This window comes from Columba livia, chromosome Z (assembly GCF_036013475.1).
Source record: "Columba livia isolate bColLiv1 breed racing homer chromosome Z, bColLiv1.pat.W.v2, whole genome shotgun sequence".
NCBI lineage: Eukaryota > Metazoa > Chordata > Aves > Columbiformes > Columbidae > Columba > Columba livia.
The window spans coordinates 6,182,832-6,207,613 of NC_088642.1; positions in this window are offsets into that span (position 1 = coordinate 6,182,832).

The window sequence follows — 24,782 nt, forward strand, 5'->3', positions numbered from 1 at the left end:
CATCACCAATTATTAAGAAACCAAGGTAAAACATGAAGACTATCCAATTCCTCCCGTTGATAAACTTTTTTAAAGATAAAATTCAAAGAACTGCTGGTATCCTAACTCTATTCAGAAGACATTTGTTTTTTGAATTACTTTAGTATTAAATCTCCAAGCGTAGTTCTTAATTTTTCAGTATTTTTTTCCACAACATATTGTGACGGAATAACATGCACAATGTAATGAGTTTGCCTCAGCCATAAAGTTTATTGACTTAGACTTTTATCTCAAAACATTGATATTTATGTAAGTAGATCGATGGATCACAGATGTTCACAGATGACCTAGCCAGTGGCATTATCCAATATAAAACAGAAATACTTTTCATCAGCTCACAGCTTCTGCAAATTTGCATCTCTTCAGTTCTTTCATTTTTGTCGAAGTGCCTGAAATATTTATGTGCACAGCAGAAAAAACACTGAGAGATGAAATAGTATAGCAGAGTTAAGTTAAAAATCTTTGAGGTCTGTCAAAGATGCATTGGAATAGTCTGCCTAGGAAGGCTGTGGATTCTTCAGCCTTACAAGGACTGAGGCTATTAGAAAAATACAGACTGGCAGAAAACTAGGTAGCATGAACACTCAGTCTGATTGCAGAACTGACCCATGGAGAAGATGTCTTCCTGAGAATACTAGAAGTTTTAATTTTTATGACAAAAAAAGAAAAGTTAATGTTTCCCATGTTTTTCAATGGAAAAAATATTGTCTGGTCTTTTTTCAGTAAATATGAACACTGCAGTCATGATGCTAACAACGCTATTAGAAACACTTAATCATTCTTTTATCAGTTCTGGACTTAGGCTTGGATATAATAAATGATGAAAGATATTCACACAAGCTATTTTTATCCCCTAAAGAGTTTGGTGGCTTATTATAATCAGAGACAGAAAGTTATTTGCAAAGGTGATTCACACAGACTATCCTATATTATTGCTGGAAACTACCCTTAAAGTTTCCAAAATATTCTTTGTTGAATGAAGAACATTTGAAGTAGGTGTGTGATGTCTGGGAGGTTCTTTAGTGACTACAAAGGGTCAGATATGAACACCTCAGACTTCACTAAACCATTTCATTTTTGAAGACTGGGATGAAATCTTTTTCCCAGCTCTATTTTTAGCCTTAGGTAAATCATGGAAGTTCAGACACACAGAGTAAGTAGGAAACTTATGTACAAAAAAAAAAGAAAAGTGTCTAAAAAGGTCAGACATATCTTGATTGATTAGAATAAGTTTGAATGGCACTGAGATTCTTATTTTATCCATGTCTATCAGCATTGAGAAAATCATGTCATTGTTTAACTAGTCTTCCGATAATTGTGGTTGAAAATCCAGGGAATTCATACAATAGTGATAATATTAAATGCTTTACCTTATGTATATGTGGGGTTTTGTTTGTTTGTTTGTTTGTTTGTTTTATTCCAGTGCACTCCTGAGTTCAGAAAACTGATCCTTTCTTCAAAATAATTATTCACCAGTGCCATCAGATAAAACAACAACAAAAAAACAACACAAAACCAAACACCTTTAAACTATGTTTTCTTGTTTTAATGTTAATATCCGTAAATACAGGGCAAAAAGGATTTACCCTAACAAGTCACTGAAAATGGAAGGGAGAGTAGGAACAGTATCTTCATTATGTTAGTGATATATTAGTTGCACAAGCATTGAATGACTCACTGTACTTCAGAATGTTGGCAAAGAATTTTATTTTTAAGCTTTGGACAACTTAAATTTATAGGAATTTAAAAGAGTAAAAATCCTCAATTTCCTACTCTCTCTGAAGGAGTCCTTTCCAATTGTCTTTTTCAGAGAAACAGACATTTTAATATGGTAATTAGCTAGTTAACTGAGAAGCAAATATTCTTGTGATCACTCAGGCTAACAGTGAAAGCAAGCAAGAACAAATCTGTACTCTAATGGCTGCAGATGGTAATATTCTCATCTCTTCTGCATTGTAAATTCTTCTACTAATACCCTTATATGTCCATTTTAGACTTGGGAATTTTTTCATGTTACTCCAAATTTCCCACTGGTGTTAGTAATTAAAAGTCTCCAGAGAAGACTAAAGTTAGTCTGAGCTTTTGTTCTGGCTCTGAGTTTCATAATTTTAACTTGCTATATTCACATTTTTTTTATGCAAGTCCCAACGCTTTATGCACTGTCATAGCAGTGTTGCTATTTTTGCTCTTGGTGAAGCAAGGGCAGAAGGGTATCTCATTTATACCCTGGGTGTCAACTATATCACAGAAGCAAAGAAGCACAGAAGCACAGAATCGCAGAATAGTTGGGTTTGGAAGAGATCTCTGGAGAACATCTAGTCCAATTCACCTGCTAAAGCAGGTTCACCCACAGCAGGTTACACAGGATTGTGTTCAGGTGTTTTTTTAATATCTCCAGAGAAGGTGACTCCACAACCTCTCTGGGCAGCCTGTTCCAGTGCTCTGCCATCCTCAAAGTGAAGAAGCTTCTCCTCATATTCAGATGGATTCTTGTGTTTCAGGTTGTACCTGTTGCTCCTCGCCCTGTCATTGGCCACATCTGCTTGACACCTACTCTTGAGTTATTTATAAGCATTGAGAAGATCCCTTTGCACCCTTCCCTTCTCTAGCTGAACAGACCCAGTTCTGTCAGCCTTTCCTCATGATAAAAACACTCCATTCCCCAGTCATCTTTGTAGCCCTCTGCTGGAGTCTTTCCCAGTTCCTTGTCTTTCTTAAACTGGGGAGCGCAGAACTGGACACAGAACACCAGATGGGGCCTCATTAGGGCAGTGTTGAGGGGGGAGGAACAATCTCCCTCTACCTGCTGGTCACACTCTTCCTAATGCCATCAAGGATATAATTCACTTTCTTGGTCACAAGAGTGCATTGTTAACTCATGGACAACCTGTTGTCCACCAGGACTCTCAGGATTCTGCAATGCTGCTTTCCAGCAGGTCAGCCCCTAACCTGTACTGGTGCCTGGGGTTGTTCCTCCCCAAGTGAAGAACCCTACATTTGCCCTTCTTGAATTTCATCAGTTTCTTCTCTGCTCAGTCCTCCAGCCTGTCCAGGTCTCACTGAAGGGCAGCACAGCTGTTTGGTGTATCAACCCTCCCTCCCAGTCTGGTATCATCAGAAAACTTGATGAGTGTGCACTTAGTCTCTTCATCTAGGTCACTGATGAACAGGTTAAACAAGAGTGGACCCAGTACTGACCCCTTGGGAACACCAGCAGGAACAGGCCTTCAACCAGACTCTGCGCTGCTCGTCTCAGCTCTGCCATCCATCCAGTTCCTGATCATCACACTGTGCATTCATTCAACCCACACTTCCCGAGCTTTCTTATGAGGATATTGTGAGAGACAGTGTCAAAAGCCTTGCTGAAGTCAAGGTAGGCAACATCCACCGCTCTCTTCTCATCTACCCAGCCAGTCATACCATCATAGAAGGCTAGCAGATTGGTCAAACATAATTTGTCCTTGGGGAATCCTTGTTGACTACTCCTGATAACTTTCTTTCCTCCACAAGCTTTTCCATCATCTTTCCAGGGGTGGAGGTGAGACAGACTGGCCTGTAGTTTCCTGGGTCGTCCTTCTTGCCCTTGTTAAAGACTGGAGTGATGTTGGCTTTCCTCCAGGCCTCAGGCACCTCTCCTGTTCTCCATGACCTTTCAAAGATGACAGAGACCAGCTTAGCAATAACATCTGCCAGTTCTCTCAGCATCCATGGATGCATGCCATCAGGGCCCATGGATTTGTGGGTGTCCAGTTTGCCTAAACAATCTCTCACATGACCCTCCTTGACCCATATTTTCTCTCTTACCTCTAGTGTCTGGGGTTCCTGAGGACTGGCCTTAGCAGTAAAAACTGAAGAAAAGCGGTATTCAGTAACTCCACCTTCTATTTATCCTCCATCACCAGGGCACCCACCTAATTCAACAGCGGGCCTACATTTTCCCTAGTCTTCCTTCTGCTACTGATATGTTTGAAAAAGCCTTTCTTGCTGTCCTTGGCATCTCATGCCAGATTTAATTCCAAGTGGACATTAGCTTTCCTCACCACAGCCCTGCGTACTCTAACAATATTCTTATATTCCTCTCAAGTGGCAAGTCAGGCTTGAAAGCAGCAACCTGGAGCACAGAAGCTACAGATGCTTCTATGGGACAGGTTTCTTAGCTTTTCAGTGTGGGGTCAGTTATAGCAGCAATTGCATCACAGCTTTAGCCAAAATCATCCTTTTGGCATTGAAACAAATCCCCTGCTGATGTCCATTACAGGCAGCTGGATTTCAGTTCAAAAAAAATCCAGTATAATTTGGGTGAGGTTAGGATGCAAGCTCAATATAGCATGAAAAATATCACACATGAACTCTATGACAGCTCAATGCATTATTTGCTGTGTTCTGTTCAACACATCTCCTCATCATTTTTAGTGCATGCCCTAGTGTGGCTGAAATGCTTTACTCCCACTTTTCAGGAGCAAACCTAATTCTCCAAAGAAAGAGAAGGGATTGTTAAAGGAAATGTGTCATGAGTAAAATACAACCAGTCAGAAGAAGCATGTCTTTGGGTCAAGGGAAAGACAAATCTGCAGCTCTCTCAAGGAAAAGTTGGAAGAAACTCAGCTTCACGAGGTGTAATCCTTCTACCAGCTCTCTGGCCTATAGAGCAAACATATATATGATGGAATCACAAATGGCTTAGGCCAAGTACTCTCTCCAGTTTAGGGTATATTTGAAGATGGCAGACAGAGAAGAATTGAGACTAAAATTGTCACCACAGCTCCTGAGAAGAAAGGAAAGGCACAACATATTTACACAATATTTACACAAGGTTGATTAAGAACAAATTCAGACTAGATCTGGACAGAAATTATAACCCTCACACTTTGAAGGAATCTTAGCAGCTTGAATGGCTACTGCATGTGAGCTTCTGCTCATCTGAGTTTGCCAGGGCCTTTTGGCTGCGTCCTTACTCCTTTCCATGTGCTAACACAGGTGTTTAGGTACACCAAGAAGGCTCTGGGAGGAGAAAAAAAAAAAAAATCAGCTTTTTGTTTCTTTTTTCAGTGTTATTAGTTTCATGTTGAAAAAACCTCTTTGCATCCAAGTTGACTTTGCCCACCTGAGCAGCTTGCTGTTACCAACATGTAAGCCTCCTGTTCTCTCCCCCTTTCCCACTGACCCAGATAAGCAGCCCTGTACTGGTCATTCCAACACAAGTTTGTTGGGCATAATTCAGCTCATGAACTCAGCAAAAAATGAAGGAATCAAAATAATAATTAACAAAACAAATAATTTTCTGCTTGCTTGGGTATTGTACTGGCTCATAACAGTTGAGAGAACATATTCTACACAGATTGAGGGAAGGGACAGAATCATACCAGTAGTAGTTAGAAAACAGAAATAGATAGTCTCCCTTCAGTACTGTAATTGTTTTCTGCGCCTTTTCACTGGGATTATTCTTGTGATTTACCTTCCCTACATTTTCACTTAATGGTAGAGAAATATTGAGGGTGTAGAGAGGGGTACGGCAAGTGGTGAGAAAAGAAAGAAACTCATCAGTTTGACGATAGACTTTGATTAACTGCGAGAATGAACTCAGAATTGTCCCAGAGACTGTGGAACTACAATCAGTAGAGAAGGCTACAGTTTGAGTTATGCCAGACCTACTGGAGACCAAGACCTTAATTATAAGCCAAAGCATGGCCTGTGACTACCCTTGCAGAACAGAGGAACCTGTATGCTGAAGTACTTGTATTATGGCTCAGAGGGCTACTATGCAAAGTTCCTCCAAAGAGAAATTAAAAATTGATATGTAACGTAGTATTTTCATGTTTTTGTTTTGTTTTTTTTTTCCTTCTGGAAAGACTGCCTTTGTCTATCATATGTCCAAGCCCCTTAAGTGATGTGCAATTGCCACTGAAGCAGAAACACACCATGTTGCTTCCTGTCGTTGCTTATAAAATCTTTGAGAGCTTTATGTCACCTGGGCGGAGCTGCCCAAGCACTGAGCAGCTCCATGACCTCTCCTTGTCATGGATCGGCTATACCTACATAATGCTTCCTAAACAAGCACCTTCTCTGCAGCAGGCAGAAATGGATCATCAAGAAAGATTAAAAGCCTGGTCAGAGAAAAGTGACTTTCTTTCACCTCAGCCAAGGTTTCAGCTGCTCTTAAACCCCTAATTGCCAGGCCTTCACACTCCACTCCCTAGATTTAAGCGGGATGCTGGCTCTTTATTTATCTCCCTCTAGCAGTCTTCCATAGAAAACACAGCAGTTCTTTTTTTTATGAAGTAGGAACATTTGGATGCACTGAGGGTGCATTTTGTCCAGTATCTCTGTTAAAGCAAGCAGAAGCTAAATGGGTGATTAGGGATGCTCAAATCTCAGGAGATTCAGAAATGCATTTCTGACAGGCACTCGGGACTGCTGTTGTTTGTATATTATCCAACTACACCAGTGAAGCCTCTTATATGTTCATCTTTTCAACTGCAGTGTCCCATTTGAAGAAAATAACCAAATTCATTTATAAGAAAGTTTCTCTGACTTTCTTCTGCTTGCCTCAAAGTCCTTAGGTTCCCTGAGTGTTAAGTTAGAATGGGTTTGTTTAGGTAGAAGCACATTTTAGGACTCAGCATTTAAATTGAGAGATCTGAGGTTCACTGTACTGTGACATGAGAAAAATTAGACTGTGTTGGGTTTTATGTTTAAATGTGGTGATTTGAATGGTATCACACAACAATATGTAAGCAAGGCAAGTAAGAAATAGAAAAACTATCAGATAGAGAAGTTTCTCTTTGAAAAATTATTTCTGTCCCCGAAAAGCTTATATGCTTTTCCAGCTAGAGCTGTCAGTCTAACACTGACTTCTTATATTGGCTCTCTTATACCCAGGGATCAGCATTGTTTTTACATGAATAGACGGAATGCTATATCTGTCAAAAAGGTGACTGGGCTATGTAAGCTGAAGAAGGGAAAATGTACCATCTTTCTTCCTTTTTTACATACCAGAAAAAATGCGATTGTTGTTAACCATCACTCTAGGAATACAAGCACACCATAGTGGTAGAGAAACACAAGTATAGCCATGTGATCAATGTACAGTCATATTTGTGTGACAATGTATCTAAATATGGTAGCCCTCCTAAGTACCATGCAAACATGGCTAATTTCCTTCTGAACTGACCTGGAACATTCAAATGGTGGGGTATCATGATTTAGTTTATTTTGGTGGTTTGAGGCTATCTGTCTCTCAGGCTCCTCTGAGATGGAGATACTCTGAGTTGTTTGCTTCTTCTTTCCTTCCCAGAAACCAGTGCTGTAAACAGACTGTATTGGTCTCAGGCTGGGGGCTTCATTTAATTTTTCCTGGCTTTACATAACAGTACCTTGTAAAACTGCTACTTCTTTTGGTTAAAGCAGAACTAATATAAAACAGCATTTCCTTCTGGTCTTGGGTCTCAGGATAAATTAAGAAATAAAGATCCTGCAGACAAAACCAAGAGATTTTAAAATTTACATAAGTAATATTTTCAGAGACCAAAAAAAGAAAGAGTTCATTATGAACCTGGGCCAAAGATTTGAGTGGTTTCTTATTTGATCAGAACCTGTTTGTTTATCCCTAACTTTAACCATATGGGACAGTTTTATGGAGCAGGCTCATAAAATGAAAATGACAGAGCGCACATCTCAATCTGAGACTGCTTGGGCTGTAAATATCTTGTTATCACTAGCTATGATGCTCTAAACCTTAACTCCTGAGTTAGCATGGTGCTGTGTTCTTGCAAATCGTAAAGGTTCAGAATGAAGATACAAAAGTGGAGAGCACCTAAGCCACACACTGATGGTGCAAATGTCAGCACTGTAAAACAAAGTGTTCAGCACTTTTAAGGAAGAAGAGAAAAAGGTGGATAGAGGCAGAAAGAAGAGGAGAGGAGAGGAGAGGAGAGGAGAGGAGAGGAGAGGAGAGGAGAGGAGAGGAGAGGAGAGGAGAGGAGAGGAGAGGAGAGGAGAGGAGAGGAGAGGAGAGGAGAGGAGAGGAGAGGAGAGGAGAGGAGAGGAGAGGAGAGGAGAGGAGAGGAGAGGAGAGGAGAGGAGAGGAGAGGAGAGGAGAGGAGAGGAGAGGAGAGGAGAGGGAGAGGAGAGAGGGAAGGAAGGAAGGAAGGAAGGAAGGAAGGAAGGAAGGAAGGAAGGAAGGAAGGAAGGAAGGAAGGAAGGAAGGAAGGAAGGAAGGAAGGAAGGAAGGAAGGAAGGAAGAAGAAAGAAAGAGAGATTTCCTATGAAGTACACAGAGTTTACAAAAAGGTCAAGTCAGACACAGACCAAATGAGGAAACTCGAACCCAAGCAGACAACGTAACTTGCTCAGGCAGCAGAACAGATCAGTAGTAGAATAAAGCAAGTCTGGTTTGTGAAATAAATTTGTAATTTAATTTTTCTGCTTTCTCTTACTGACCCTTTCCACAGCACATAGTTGCAAATCTGCTGTGGCATGGCAGCTCTTACTCTTTTATTGTGTTAACCTTAAGGAAGAAAGAATAAAATCAAACCAATAAAAAAGACAGAAAAAAAGGTAAAACCTCTCTCAGTTCTGCTGTTTGGAGGGATGCTAACACTCCATTCCCTGTTCCAGATGATGCTTATTTGCTCAGTTCAGTGGTGCCATATCAGCTTCAGCTGGTCATCTGACAAAATCTCCCTGAGGTTTATGAACCTCCAAACACTTAGGTATCTGATTCAGATAGCTTCCAGTGGCTTTGCACCACTGGGGTGCTAATAAGAGTTAAAATTTTGCCCTAACTGATGTTATACCTGCTTCCATCAGTGCCTAGTTACACATTAGATTGATTGTAAAGCTTTATTGTTTTATAAGTCTCTGCTTGGTCTGTTACCAAGTCACATTAACAATCTGTTAATGGTTTTCATTACTCCCAAAGCATCCACAATAGGTGTCTACGACCTGGAAACCGTCCTTAGAGGAGAGAAGAATAATGGTGATAATTGTGTTGATCTGTTCCTCAAGTGACATTTCTGATGTACTGGTACTGAGATTTTTGAACATGGTTTCTTTTCCGCAAACGGCGACGGGCCCATAAACAAAGGGATGTTAAGAAAATGTAAAAGAACTCGGTGACAATATGGGGCAGAGAGATTCAGTTCACTCCTGTCAGTGCTTAACTTCAAACAAGCTAGAGAAAAAGTTAAGGAAAATGCAAGCTTATGTGGAACTGTTTCCTAAAAGTAAACCCTCATCCATCTTTAATGGAAATTGAAAGTATACGGGCTGGCTTCAGTCATTTAAATGTAAATTTGGCAAGTCACTGCAGAACCTATGAGGAAAAATCCTGTCTTAACAACTTGATGAGACTTTGTAAGCACTGTCCAATCTACAGGTTTTTGGTAAGGAAACTGGTGCTAAATAACGATTAGGAAATCAGCCACCAACTGCTTCATCAGTGACCTGAAATCTGACATTGATCAAATAATCTCACTTCTCCATTCATTTGTTTCCTACTCATATTTGATTTCACTGAAAAATGAGGGGTTTGTACCAATAATTGTTGCTTCTGATGTATGCAGATTGCAGGAATAAGCATTTGAGGACAATGTCAGTTGATGCTTTCATGTACATCTGTGCCTGAAAATAAAACAAAACTTCAGTGATTAGAAAGTGTCAGAGAATCCATTCTCTGATTAGTTGTGCTTATAGAAAAGGATTAATTTTTCATCAGTCTCAGAGATGTTACGTAAGCAGATATAATGACTGTAAGCTGGATCACTGATGGAGGGGAGTATATTTAAATATATATATTTGACATTATTGAATCAAATCCTTCTTTATGTATCTGAAATACTTAATGTTAAATTATTTGTTTAATAATGAGACTAATGGGACTTGCTACAAATAAAAAAGGATTGTCATGGAAAATCTAACCTTATGATAAGATGAACTAGTAGACAACAAGCAATTTGGATAACTCAGAAAAAAAATCAGTTTGGAATTGTGGGATCCTTTCCCAGCCAGAAAGTTCTCAGCTATGTCTGTACAGAACCCATTCACTGTGCTGGGCTATCTGTTTCTGCTCCCCCTGCTTGAAAACCACCTGCTGAAAATGAAAGGAAGATCACCGTAGCCTTTAGATAGCCAGACTGGACTTTTGTGCAGGTTGAAAAATGTTTCTAAGATGGTTTTAACATACTTTGACTCATGCAGGGTATTTTTTATATCAATGTGTAGATAACAGGACATTACACTTTCTGTGAGCCTGCAACCATCTTTCACAGATTGGTGAAGTCAGAGCCGAATTACTATAATGGCCAAACCACCCCCCCAAAAAAAAAAAAAGGAAAACAAACCCAACAGCAACAACAAAAACACACACACACAAACAAAACGAAACAAAACAAATCCACTAAAAGTTCCTTACTTCCTTTGAAAATATGACATGTACAAATTTAAATTTCAAATGAATTTTCAGATACTGTCTGTAATTGTGACAATTTGTCCTCATGTAAACCTCCCTATTATCATACTGACAGAAATAAGTTGTTTAGACCTTATGTCTAAGTATGATTAACAACCAAAAATTATAGGACTTCTATTACGAAAATCTCTGTTCTGTAGTTTTCCTGGATCTCACGCTAAAGGACTAATTTTTTTCTGTGTAAGCCACCGGACATCACACTACCTAATTGGAGATCATGGATGTTATGATAAGAGTAAAGAACTGAAATATAATTGGCTATTGCAATGCTCATCTTTGAAGTTCCTAAATCCAATTTTGCATTCACACTGCCCTGGACTGGTTTCTTCACAGTAGGAATTACTATTTTTAAAGTCTTATTGATTATTTTTTAATGATTTTGAGCAGGTTTGAAGAGGCTTAACTTCTGTTTATAAGTACTGACGTCAGTCATTTGAACTAGTCTGAAAAGGCCAGACCTAAAGCTGATGTACAGTATACATGGCTATATATATATGGCCCTGATTACTCATCTTCTCGTATCTACTAACTTACATTAAGGTATGAAAGCATGAAATACTATTAAATTACAGTGGCAGGAGTGTAAAAAGCAATACAAAGCAGTGATGAACAGAGAATCAAGCACATAGTTTTTACAATTATTCTCAGTTTTATACATGATAATAATTTGTTCAATAGATTTGTAACTCTTAATACACAGAAGATTTTTTTAAAGAAAGTTTCCCAAAAGATTAACATGTTTAATTCCTGAAACTGTAGTGAAAGTACCAATTTACTGTGAAGTTCAGTATTGTTCTGGGTATCCCAGGGTACATTTCCCTAAATCCTTGAGTTTTAGCAGGCTATATGGCAATAAGTAGAAAATAAAACACCTGCTGAACAAGCAAGAAGGTTTCTTCTTTTAATGATGAGGTGATAGCTCTGAATCTTCCTATTTTTCTTTTCATAAAGCATTTAAATGATGCTGTATATTTATTCCACTGCTGTTAAGAAAAAAAAGTCAGGAAATGAAGAAATCTTGCAACATAAAAGAAAGAAACAAAATATAATCTTTTACTTTGAATTTGTTTGGCAGTAGCTTATAAAATCTCTGGGTTATGTGAAGCTTTTAATCCATCACCCAGAGCTGAATCTTTTCATTGAAAACACATTTTATTGAATTGCATTTAAATTATTTAGCCATTTTTATAGGCATAAGGTGATCAAATACATAATGTATTTTGATGCTCCCCAAAATGTCCCTGATGTGTGCTAGCTTTTGCTAATTAAATTCAGACTGCTCCTAGAGGAGAAGGAGGAAAAAAAAAAAAAGGAAAAAATAAATAGCCCAATGCACTTTCTAATGTTTCATTTCTTTGTTTCTCTTTCTACATTTTTCCATCATTTTTTTCTTTCTTTCCTGCTTTCTTTCTTTCCTTCTTTCTCTCTTTATTTCTTTCCTCTTTCTTTACTTCTTTCTTTCTACTTCACAGAAAAAATAAAGGTCAGCTGTTAATTAGTGTCTTTCTGAAAGTATCCATTAATATTACATAAATTACTGTCTCAAAATCCAATTAGAATCCTGGGCCATATTGAAACTAAATACATCATTTAATTTTCAGGGCACAATATGAAATGAGGTCTAGAGAAGAAATCAATACTGGTTCAGTAAGGAAATATCAAGAGGGTCTGTGTGTATGTGTGTTCGCCTAACATAGTAATCTCAGCTTTACAAAAACCTGGGTATATCAGATGTGCATTTAAACATGCAGCAAAGTTGAGTTTAAAGCAGTAGGAAAATACTTGTCTCTCCACCTGTCTGTTTTTTTTTTCACTTTGTGAGGTTTTTCACTCCTTCTGCTCTCTTCCCCCCCCACGTGCATTGCTTGTGTTCTCTTTCAGACGTGTTAACATCTTATTCCAACTCAAAAGAGGTGAATATTGAAAACTTTTGATTCAAAGAGGCCATGACCATAAAATCAAATTTTTGAAGTGGGAAACTATGGATAGGAAGAAAATATTTATGAGCTTATTTTTATTTTTTGTGTTGATTTTTTATTCTAAGTGGAGGTTATATAATTTAACCATGAACAACTAAATGAAGCAGTGGATAGACCTCGTTTCTATTTATCTAAGGACTGTGATTCACTTTTCTTTGAATAGTGCCAATATTTATGTTTCTTGAGTATTTGTGAAGAGACAGAGTTGTGTCAGGTGGTTTAATAGCTCTTAGGCTTATAGGACATTTAGAGAGCTGGTGCGAGGAATTTCTTCCAGCAATAAGTATCCTTCTCTGTATTGTAACGAACTATAATCGATCGATATGGCATGGAAATGTGTTTTTGTTGTTATTAGCTTCTCCTGTAGGAGGATAAAAGGAGTGCAAGTACTTCTAAAAAGACCATTAGATAAATGGACTAGAAGTAGTAGCTGTTATATTAAATGGGTAACTCCAGAGCTTGAAAAGTCAAGCTTCTAGGCAACTAAATTTGGTAGATCACATCACACCCACTTACACAGCAAAAAGGACCTGGAAAACAAATGGTTCAGAAACAAGTTGCATTAGCAGATCAAGCAGCTACTGACAGATGTGTAGAGAGATGGAAAAGGAGGTACTAAGGAACAAGAGAAAAAGGGTTGAAGAGTTCTGCAAACAGAAATTTCTGCTATTCCTAGAGACTAAAGGTGGAATATGTGAACAATATATCCACAGACTCGCCTGGTCAAACCGAAAATGAGTTTAGAATGTAACTTTAGATAGTTGCTGGGCCCCAACATTAACCAAACATAACCTAAAAGAGTTAGTCAAAATAATTATGAAATACAGTATAAGCACTGGGAGAAGAGCAGAACACTTCTAAGGCTAAAATACTAAAATGTATGGATATGAACCATTTAGAATGGATTGGTTTAGCAAAAGAAAATGAGCACCTGCAATCCCTTTCAAAAGTGGTACTAGGTGTTGTTCCTTAGTAAATTATGATTCAGAAGAAAAGTAATCAGATGAAGAAATAAAATAATGTAAGGAAATTTTAGAAATACATTTATAGTTTGGAAATTATGCAGTGGTTGGGATGTTGGTCCTGTTTAGCGACTTGCCCTGGAGAGTGGATATGGATGGGAAGGAGAAAGTGCAAAGCTCTGTTAAGTCTTGTCATCATAAAAGCTGGCAAATTGTCAGAGGTCAGCTAGATTACTAAGAAATCAATGTACTAAGAAAAAATGAAGAGTGTAAGTAACAAAGAACCCAGAAATTCTGAGCCATTTAGCACAAAATCAAAACAGAGGGAACACAGGTAGTGTTATTAATCTCATTGACATCTTCTGCTTCCTCTGTTTGCATAGAGGTTGGAAGAGAGGCAACATTTCAGTGCACAGAGGCTGAAATATTGGAAAGTGTTGTTAGAAATCAGAAAAAAAAAAAAAACATTTCATGGTGAAGATGATCAAACATAGGAACAGGTTGCTTGGAAAGGCTGTGGGTTTTCTTTAAAGTTTTCAGAACTCAACTGGACAAAGCCCTCACTAAGCTGATTTAAATGGACCTGCTTTAGAGAAATGGAGCAGTTAGACCAGAGACATCGAGAGGTCCCTTCCAACCTAACTGTTCTAAGATTTTTGATTCTCTAATCAGGACAGCAAAAGACACAGCAGTGATAGGATCTTTAACAAGAAACACAAACTGCACTTTTTTTTAATTTATGAAAAATAGTTCTGCCTTAGCTTTGGTTGATGAAAACTGACTGCAAGGTTGAAAAACTGGAATTTTAAACTGATTTATACAACCTGTTTAGCAAGGGCATAGTTGACAAAAAGGGAGAATAAATTTACTTTTTTTCTGAATCAACATTTCTGAAGTAAACTGTTTTGGATCACTGCGTATAATGTTATAGTCACGTAAGTTGGAAGGGACTGCTAAAGTATGTCTAATCCAACATCATGTTCTAACAGATAAAGCAAAAAGAAGTGGCAGCTGGTATCTCTTACTGTCCAAAAACATTTGTGCAAGGAATAGAAATCGTATCAGTTACTTAGCAATGGGAATGGTAGGGTTGTCAACAATAATACAACAAAGGCAAAACTTTTCAGTACATAATTCTCTTCTATATTTGAGAAAAGCTGAAAAATGTACTCATGTCATATGATTATATACTGTCAGCTCACTGAAATGGCTGAGAAGCATGTTAAGCCACTGTTACTAAGTCTGAGACATTTATATTAACATATCAGATAGTTTACACCAAAGCATTTTAGAACTGTTTAAGACCATCTCTGAGTTCTCTGTATCAGTTTCCACAAAATTTTGGAACAGTGGAGATAATTCAGAGAATAGGATAAAAAAGTGCTCGTATTTTCAAAAGGGTAAACAGGAGACCTGAATAACTCTATATATTTAGGAAAGATTCACTCATTTATTTTATGTAAAGTGGGTCCCACCTAACTGATGTGACATCTTCATTTGAAAGCAGCATATGTTAAATTAATAAATACAACAGTGCTGGTACAGTGCTCTTAAATGTCCATGAGGTATTTGATTTGGAGCTACACAATACTTGATTAAGTAATTAAAACAGAAAGAATCAAGACCATAAATATATTTTAAAGAATGAACAGATGCATTTTATTGTAAATAGTTTCGTCTGCAGTCAGATCTTATGCCATTTATAATGTTTATCATGAGCGACAGAGCCTCAAGACTTCAATTCAAGAAAAGCTGTGTAGCCTCGTGTAGTATTGAGAACCTCAGGGGTGATCTTATCCATGTGTATGAATACTTGATGGGAGGATGTAAAGAAGGCAGAGTCTTACTCCTGTCCGTGGTACCTTGTAACAGAACAGGAGCCACTGGGCACAAAGTGGAAAAAAAATTCTAAAACATCCTTCACACATAAGAAAAACCCCATATTTTATGTCCTTCAAGCACAGGAACAGATTGCCCAGGTTTCCAGAGAGCGGGTGGAGTCTTCACTGCTGGAAATACTAAAAACCCAGCTGGATAATGACCTAAGAAACTTGTTCTATTTAACCTGGCTTTGAGCAGGGTGATTAGCCTAGGTGATTTACAGATGTGATCTTAAAACTCAGCTCTTCTATGATTCTGTGATCCTGCAAAGTCTTAATCAAGCTTTATGATAAAAAAAAGACAGGTCAAGGCTACAGAACTTGATGAGCTAGGCAAAAATTATCTTAATGATTTTAATACACAGTCCAAGATAAAAAATGACATCAAATGATGAGCAAAGTTGGTCATGCTTCCCTGTCTTTAAAATAAACAACTCTGAAAAGTATTTAATGACTGTGGTGGCTAACCAATTAAAATAAATGTCAGTATGATTGCATGGACGAGAAGTACAAAGAACCGATATAAGACCTAGCCTAGATAAACATGAAGATATTGAAGAGGAGAACAGAGGCCAGAGGATCTTCACATTCAGAAAAGTATAGGAGTAAAACCTTGAAGAAGAATGAGAGAGCCATGTCACATTAATGGTTTTGCCTTACAGATGGGGTCTTTGTTCTGGATTATGTAGTGCCACATTCCTTTGTTCTGCAGCTTTGCAGGATGGCATATGGCCCTATGTGTTTTATACCATACATAGACTATTTAATTTTTTCAAAAACAATTAAGTTTCTATCTTAGCTGGTTCAGAGATTATTATATCAGAACTATTAAACTGGTGGGATGTTTTTCTTCCACCTCAGTTTAGCTATTTTTTTGTTGTTGTTTAAAACAAACACTTGTCTCTGTGGTGCAGCACATACCAATATAGAACAGAATTACAATGTACTTCCAGCCAAAATCAGTTTATTGTCTATTTCAGTAGTTTTCTTATGGTAGCAATTATTCTCTGTAAGCCTGCAAGCAAGCAGCAGAAATCTGAAATCATCAAAGAGCTTTTATCTGTAGCAATTTCAAAAATGGCAGGTAGCTGATAGTTTAGACTTCAGTTCTCCGCAGTAGAGCAGTGTGAGAACTGGAGAATGCCATCTGCCTTCACCAGCCAGTTTTAAATGTTGAGGAATCAGGCTGGTGTTGCAATTGTTCATATACGCTAGTTAAATCAAGCTGACATGGCACAGCAACAAATGAGTTACCCATAGCAAAAACTGATGGGTGAACTCTGTTGCTTTGAGGGTTATAACTGGGTTATATTCTCAAGTCTGCTAAGTAGACCTATTGTATTGTAGTCGTGCAACTGTCTATTAAATTAGAGGAGCACTCATTTAAACTATATTTAATAGTATCCTCATTTAACACAATATCCTCATAAGAATGAGAGATTTTGTATGTATATAGTAGGAAAATTTCAACAGTTTTATTGCAGTCAAAAAAACTCAAACAAAGAAACCAAACTCATCTTCTCCTAAATTCCCAAAACTGGGGTTGAGATTTTTTAAGTCATAGAACCATGGTGATTTTGGATGCGTAACATGAAATGTTCTAGTTTGCTACTATTATATGCCTATCAATTAAGACCAAGTCCCTTTCATGAACATGAGAGGAAAATCAGTTCCCAAATCTAAAAAATAAATTAACTGAAAGTCTAAAAGGAGAAACTTTAGGGTATTTCCACCCCTTGAAAAGGAATTAATCCAGTGCTGAATTTCTGCCAGGCTGGACAGGGCTCTGAGCAACACGAACAAGTTGATGATGTACCTGTTCACTGCAAGGGGTTGGACTAGATGTTCTTTGAAGGTGCCTGCCTACCCAAACTATTCTATGATTCTATGCTACTATTTATTTATTTATTTATCTATCTATCTATCTATTTATTTATTTATTTTTATTTGTTTCTCAGGCATCAGAAATGGCCCATGATACAGAACGCATGCTGTGCTGTGTTAATCAGACCTCTTTATTACAGGACTTGCTCATGTGCTCAACTTTGTACTGCAGCTCAGACCCCCTCTCTGACTGGAACAGATCAACAGAAACACTGGGGTGTTTTGGGCTTTTCTCTTTGCTATGACAAATAGATGACCTACTGAAAACATCTGGTCATAGTTCCTGACATTTCACAGCATTTAAATGTTTGTAACATCTTGATTCCTCCCAGTATTTGCTCACAGCACAGATAAAATTGAATTTCATGTTGTCATCTAAATTAAGTCACCAGGATAGAACTAAAATATATAGATGCAAAACTGACAGCCTGTGTAGCCTATGAAAACTACAAGAGAACAAAATTTGGTTTTGTTTTGGTTTGTTTGTTTTAATTCAAACAGTTCCTTTTGAAAGACAATAGCATATTTGGATATATATGTGTATATATATATATATGTTTTTTTTTTTTTTAAATCTGAATGTTTTCTCATTCTTGTAACAATTTTCAGAGACATTCTGTAAATTTTTAATTTTTAACTTCTATTTCGAGAAGAACCTTCTGTTTAAATACTACCTGAACTCAAAGAATACATTTTATATTTAAAAATAGATGAAGAATACATTTTATATTTAAAAAATAGGTACTTCAGTTTCAGTTGTTGATCCAAATAATAAAATAATAGCAAAATTTTGCACTATAAAACCTGTTACTAATTATTTGCAGTTAAAAATATGTTTCCCATGGAAATTTCTGGTTTTGAGTAAACCTAATTATTTTTTTGGGGGGAGTAAGGAACTATTCTGTAAAAAAATTATCAACTGTGTCCCAAAATTGTATAGCTCTTTCAGAAATACAAGATAACACAAAGAATCCCAAAGTGATTTAACAAAACTAGGTGAAAGGACTAAAAGTTATTTTTTTATAAAAAGGAAATTATGGAGAATGGATGGAGCAAGCTGAATTGCTCCTGCATTCTGCTGGGGTCTAAAGATGGAGGAAGGGAAGAATCCTGCCTGTTTGGGTGAAAGGCTCAAAAGAATGAAGTGCTTAGAAAGACCTCACCTGTAGAAGCCATACAAGAACAGAAGGAACATCTCTACCTGGAGTGTGTTCCACTTTGGTTACCTGGTGAGACAAAACCATGACATTTCAGAAAGAAAATGTCTTTAGACTAAAGGAATATAAAGAAACATTTCCTCTCTAAGATAACTGCAGTATGTGTGTCTTTAAATTAACAATATATAGAACTGAGTAAAGTGCTTTTATTTTAATTTCTTATAACGGAAACATATGGAAATATTCAGCAAAATTTAAAGGCAGCTCGTTTAAAACTGATTAAAAAGATATGGAACTCATTTCCACCAAATAAAATTTGGTGCAAACATTTTTATAAGGATAATATAAATATCTACAGTTATATTAAAGAGTACCACATGGGAGATTTTTAGCAAAATACAAACTCTATCTGGCTGAAATATATAAAACCTGTCCCTAGAGAGACAAAGTTTTGGTATTTCCAAGAAAATGTAAAACTTACTTTCTTAATTTTACTTCAAATGCAGAAGCAACACAAGAACTAAGACCATGTTCACCGTTAATTTTGTATATTAAATGCAGGGAGAGAGACAGACCCAGCAGCAAAATATCCACTATATTTTTACTAGCAATATTTTTCGCAAACATTCTTTTGAACTTTTAGTTCTTTGTTCTGCAACAGCAAAAAGACAGGCTGAACTTTTTTGTATGGTTTCTGTTATTTTGAGTTTCAGATGTGTTAGAATTATAGCTACAAACATTACCTCCTGTCAAGTTTCTTTCAGGAGGAGGTAGCAGCAGAATGTTGGGAAGAAGCAACCAGCAGACAAAACACACACACTGAAAACTTTCCTAAACTTTCTTAAATAGCATAAAATCTTGAGTTCACTTCAGTATTTGGAAAATGTTTTTAACCTGGTTCTTGTTTCCTGCTGTTATCCCCATAACCCGAATAAAACGTGATTCCATGGCCCCCTCCAAATATATCTGAAACCCTTCTCACTTTATGATTCATCCAAAACTTCCCTCATTACAATTCTGTTTCCTTTCTTTATACAACACCTTTTATTATACGCTGGTGGGTGATGGCTTGAAAGTCGTGCCTAAGGGTTGAATTACTTAGACTCCCTTGAGCCACAGTTTCAAATTCTGACAGGGTTGACTCAATTCTGCCTCCTTTCAAGGGAAAGAAATTGAATTCCGTGCAGGTCATTCTGCGAGAGTCTTTCAGGGAAGAGCAAAATTGCGACTAATATCCAGCCTGCTTTCTGGAAACATTAAAGCTTTCTATCAGAAGGAAGTTTTCCCCACCATCTTTCACTAGTATTTCCTCTTCTGTCACTTCAGTGCTGCAGCTTCACCAGTGCTGTTCACTTAGCAATCACACTTTAGCAGGAGTTGCATACATCTGCTGTGGTTACACAGGGCTGGAGAACATATTGCCCTGAATTCCAGCCCTGCTACACTTATTTGATTTGTTAAGGTCTTACTGACATTCACTATTTCTTAAAATTTTAAGGTGATTTTTATTTCAAAGCTCCAAACTGAAGACAACTGAAGACTGAAGACAATCCTTGAAAATCTTACCTTTAATTACAATTCATTCACGCTTGCATCTTGAAACTGGGAAGCACACACACCTCAAGGGTTCAGGAGTATAATGATAAATAAGGACAGCTTCAGACCTATCATTCTGAAATGGAGTGGTTTTCTACAGTCTTTCATGGGTTGCAAAAGGTCCGGGCTGGCAGCTCTGTGAAGCGATGACAAGGATGAAATCAGCAGCAGAAGGCAGCACAGGTTGTAAAAGGTGTTGGCATCCTGTGGGAAGAATGGCATCACAGAGCTAGGCAGCTTAGAGACCAAAATCAGTGCTTAAACTTGACTGACATTTCCCATACCTAGACTCTTTTTCCAACTAGTAACAATATTGCCAGTCCTCAAAAAATTAGGCATAAATTTTCCATGCTGGTAGCCTACTTCATGTAGATATTGCATGGGTAATACCAAAATAAATAGTCATATCATTTTCAACAATAATATTAGGGGGAAAAACAAGGCTTTTCCCACTTGTAAGGAGTACTCTCATAAAAGTGTTTTCTGAGAAACATCATGACCTTTGCTTGTTAGAAAGATTTGAATTTTTCAAAACTATCTTTTCAACATTTGTGTGAAAATTTGCCTTATTACACTTGATTCGTCAAAACACTATTTTTCAGAAGTTTAGCAAAAACACGCTAGGGCTTGCTAGCCCCACCAATTGATACTTGACCTACAAAAAATGTACTTTATCTCATTACAGAATTTCTATTTTCAGGTGTAGATTTGCCTTATTGCCTGAAACCACTATATATTGTATTTTGGGGCAATAGAGTTGAAGATTTCCCTGGAGCCACTACCTTCAGTGACCACTGAACAGAACTGAACTCTTTGGTACGATGCCAGGAAAAGAAGATATAGCCTAAGGAAGACTGAGTGGGGTGAAGTTCAGAGGTTGGTTTAAAAAAAAAAAAAATGTAATGGATAACAGAAAAGATACACCACATGTTTATGACTTAAATAATTTGTGACAGACTATTTTTACCTCTCTATAGGAAGAGTGGCAGCTGCCTATGCTGTTTTCATATGTTCTGCAACCTAATTGAGGGATACGCTTCCCAAGGGGGCAAACAATTGGTTTTGGTGGAAATTGCCCTTTCTCCTGACTGAGGTTGAGTCTCTACCACCATCCTTCTGAAGGTCCCGTACCTTCCTCCTATTGCAGCTGGCTTAATACACATAAGCATAAATAAAGTATTTCATGCTCACTGTGAAAGATGATTCTCCCATCAAGAGAACACTGTTTTCTTAGCACATCCTGAAGTCAACTTCTGGCCTCTTCTTTTTCTAGTTATGTCTCATGCTTGACTTATGTGCATTGAGTGCAGGTGAGCGGGGAAGAAGATGCCTTCACATCATAAGAGTCTATTGTGTGTCCCAATAACTTGTGCATACTTCTCATTCACAGGACTTGGTCCTTCGTTTAACAAAACTCTCCCAAAGGCATGGAGGGTGAATGTTGGGCTACAGCAGTAGATTGCTCCCCTATAAAAGACACATTATTTCATATTTTTCCAGTAAATCTGCAATTATCAATAGATGTGCATGCTTACCTGTGTTTGTGTCAGTTGTTACAATATTTTAGCTAAACACAATGACTTTGACCCATAGGCCAAGATTTTAAAAAATTGTTTCTACTCTGCTGTGACAACTGTGCCCACATATGACTGGTTTTGGTACTTGTTCAAATTTTTTAAACCAAACAGATGTCCTTTTTTTGTGAACATAGGAAATGAAGAAAATAAATAGACTGTTTAATATGATCTGATTATATTTTAAAATACAATTAAATCAGGGAAAAAAAAAATCCAGAATAAATATTTAAGAGGTCTGGTAACAGTGTTCAGTACCTTTTTTTTTATCAAGATCACCCAGTGAGTTCTTCCCAGCCCAAGCCAAGGAAAAGTTACAACCAACCAATAGTAGTTTCATGGTTCCCAATTCAGAAATGTGTGGCTGTGATCCAGTCATGAGTTGTGCACATCCCTGCACAGTTCTAGCTATCCAAAAGCACAAAGATGGAAAACTAAAGGCCACAGAGTGTTTCAGTGTTGAAACATGATGTCTCCAAGTCAAAATTCAAGCATGTTTTCAGAGCATTAAGAAGAGGTCTTCCAATCCATCTCTGTTTCTGGGCAGAAAACGTCAGCTTGCATAGCTGCTACAGTAACACCTCTCATCAGTTTGTTATTTATTTTACCTCTTGGGCAGCCATGGAAGGCAAGATATAACTTAAACTGTAAGTAACCAGGACTGCCTCCCAGAGAATGTGAGGATAGCATAGCTGGCTTCAAGCTGATGTTCAAACTGAGCATTAATTTTTCAGTTAATGGTCTTATTAATGATATCCAGCTTAAAATTAACTTATTACCATTATTTTTCTCTTAAATTTTGAAATATGAAGAATGTAGAAAGCACAACAAAGCACAAAGCAGAGCACTCTGAGGAAGTAGGGAGAAAGAAGAGTGAGCAAGGCACTAGGTTACATCAGAAAATTGAAATCTTCCTAAGCATAGAGTTTCAAGTGAGTAATGGACTTTCTCATTATTGTTTTATCTCTCTGATTGACCCTCAATTACAACTACAAGCCAAAAATGGCAACTATGCTACAAGCAGCCTTTCTTCAGTTTCATGGGTACTAACTCACAGTATAGGAATTGTGGGATGGAAAATCAGGACATGATTTGAAGACATTGCAGAGTTAAGCTACCTATGATGCTAAATCATTTTTCTAAAGACTTTTTTTTTAAAGAGCTGTTTATGCCAACCTCAATGTAAACTTACCATATCTTTATTTAATATAAAACATTTTATTATTATTTCTTGATAGTGTGGACCCAAATGACCATCACTGAAATGGAAATCTATCAGTCCTCCAGTGTTAGAAAGTTCATAATTTCCTGTTTACACTATTTTGTTGGTATTTTCCACAGTGCCATCCAGGTAGTGGAGAAAGGAATGTGACAAAATCTTTTTTTTATCTTTACAGCTAGCTGCTATAATGTCCCTCTGGCACTATAAGTAAAAAGACAGAGGATAATACTTTTTTTCCAGTATTCTAATGAGAACTGAGAGTGCCTGCATCCCCTCAGCTAGTTCTTTTAGCCAGCAGCTATTGCAATATGCCTATAAGAAGAAACTCAAACAGACACAGAAGAAACTAAAAGAGGGAAAGTTACATAGAAAATATCTCATCATCATCATCCCATTTCAATGAAACAATTAGAAGATAACTAGCTTATAAGTGATTGGGGTTGTATTGCTTTTAACTACAGCCACCTGTTTCTGAAAGAGGAAGGATGGGTTCTTGGCTAAAGCTTGGCTAAAAAAATGTCTACCTCCATTTGGATAACTTGTCTCTCTTCCTAGAACTGCTAAAAGCTTCCTGTAGGACCTCATAGCATTCTTACACTTCCTGGAAGTTATTTTCTTACTCTCTGTGCTGGTTGGAGTGAAAATTAGTTTATTTTCCTTCATGCATTTAGAAAACTTTATTTTTTTGTGTCTGGTATGGTCATTGTTTACACTTAGTTTGAGAATAAGAAGCCAACACCCCAGGACAGAGTTAACGTTTTTAATTGCTCTAGTCTGAGAGCTGAGGTGTCTGAACTCTCTGACCACAGGTGTGAGTCAGCTGGGAATGGGGGTAGGTGGGGCAGACCTTGACCGACATTCAGGCAGATCAATAAGAATATTGCATGCCATTAGTGTCATGCTTGCTTAAGGTGAGTAAGTATCTTCCAGCCAGGCTCAAAGTTGGGACCTGTTTAGGACACTTCTGTTCAGGAGTTTTTTTATTTTGGCCTTTTGTTATCCTGCCATTTTGCAGAGGCCTCTCCCTCTCCCTCTCCCTCTCCCTCTCCCTCTCCCTCTCCCTCTCCATCTCCCTCTCCCTCTCCCTCTCCCTCTCCTTCCCCTCCCCTCTCCTTCCCCTCCCCTCTCCTTCCCCTCCCCTCTCCTCCCCCTCCCCTCTCCTCTCTTCACTGTTCAGGACCAGGACGCTGCTTCCTGGGACTGACTACTCAATGCAGATGGAGTTTATGAGGAATTGTATTAAGCGTTTCATATTCTATTTCCATTTTATATATACATTAGTAGTACTAGTATAATAGTATTATTTTGTTATTCTATTAAATTGTGTTTATCTCAACCCACAAGTTTCTCCCTTCCCTTTTGATTCTCTCCCTTATTTGGAGGTGGGAGGTGGGAGGAGTGAGTGAGTGGCTATCATCATTATATTGCTAGCTCGGGTTAAACCACAACAATCTGTGTCCACTTACATGCCTGTCTTTTGTTAATGAGAAACTCTATAATACGGGACATGTAGAAAAATAATTTTTAATAGGACAGCAAAGTGATGGCTAATGTGGTGCACCAATCAGGGTATTAGAATCCAGGGAGGCAGTGGTGTTTTTTTAATGATGTTTCTTTAATGGTAAAGAAACTACCCCTTACCTTCTGGAATGGAGGTGATCTTGTATCATTGAGGTAGTTTTCTAATGCTAAACTGAGGCATATATACACTAGCACACAATTGTACTTCTTAGATTATGTTTTATGCTCATTTATACTGCTGAAATGCAACATATCTAATAGAGAGAAACCATCAAGCCATGACTTGATTCTTGTCTCCGGCATTTTTGGAGGCTGTAGAGAAGGTCACTTCATTTCTCTCAGCTTTTCTTTTCCTTCTGTGACTTGTCCCATTGACAAAGTTCCCTGGACCAGGGTTTCTCTTTTACAGTGGCCTTTCATATTTTCTTTAGTCTCAAACGTCTCTCTAGTTTGATAGATCTTTCAATATGAAGACATTGTACTGAGTAACAGCTGCAGAG